The following is a 988-nucleotide window of genomic DNA, read 5'->3' on the forward strand; positions in this document are numbered from 1 at the left end:
GCAAAGTTACAACAATTTCCTGTTACACGGCGAAGCATGGTACTTTGCAGCAACACCACAGATACACCTTTGAAGGAAATACATAACATCAATGTGTGTAAAGACTTTTCTGAGATAGTTCTGAAGCAGATAAGACCAACCTGCAAGAAGTGGTTCATTACAGCATAGAAGTAGTCACTCCCTGTTGCCTGTAGGTGGCGCTATGGCTATAAGTGAATCTAAGCTTGTAGACTGTTCATGGAGGGACTCTTATCAAACATGTAAAGTTTGGTGCAGGTGTGATGTGTCTTCATTCATTCCGCACTGCAGCAGCTATTAAGGGGCAGACTGGAGCGGAAAACAATTTGATGGGATGTGTGCTCTTCTCCCATTCTTCCTCTGTATCTACACATAAACAACAATGCATGTAAGGGGGAATATAAAAGGAATTAATATAATAATTTTTTGGGTTATCTTCTGTGTTGCTCTCCTTTTTCTTGTACTCTGATAAAGATGGAAGTGATGAGCACAGCTCACGCTGCCTACGATTACTAGCTTAAGCCTATGGCATTTTACACTGCATAAATTAGCCTAGCGACTAGTAGACTTTCCTCTCATCATAGCTTAACAAATGATATGTATTATTCATAGTATTTTTTCCAACAAGCTGCTCCGTGTCGGTGCATTTACTGTACAGGCCCGAATATGAGTGCACTCCAGATTTAGCTGCTGGTTCTGACAAATAACAGCTTACTTTCCCGCAGTTATGTGTCTGTGTATGTCACTAACTAATAACATTAGGAAAAAAGAAGGAAGACATGGCTGGTAGTATTGTCTTCAAATAGATAAACACCTCAGTTCACTGAAGGAAACCATTTCTTGTGACTGTGTGATGTGCAAAGCTTGTTGATGTGTGCATGTAGAGTCGACCTCTGCCATCTGACTGGTTAACCAGTAGGCGAGGAGTTGATCCCTTGAGACACTGCCCCCCCCCCCCCCTTATGCAAAT

This window comes from Micropterus dolomieu, linkage group LG06 (assembly GCF_021292245.1).
Source record: "Micropterus dolomieu isolate WLL.071019.BEF.003 ecotype Adirondacks linkage group LG06, ASM2129224v1, whole genome shotgun sequence".
Taxonomy (NCBI): domain Eukaryota; kingdom Metazoa; phylum Chordata; class Actinopteri; order Centrarchiformes; family Centrarchidae; genus Micropterus; species Micropterus dolomieu.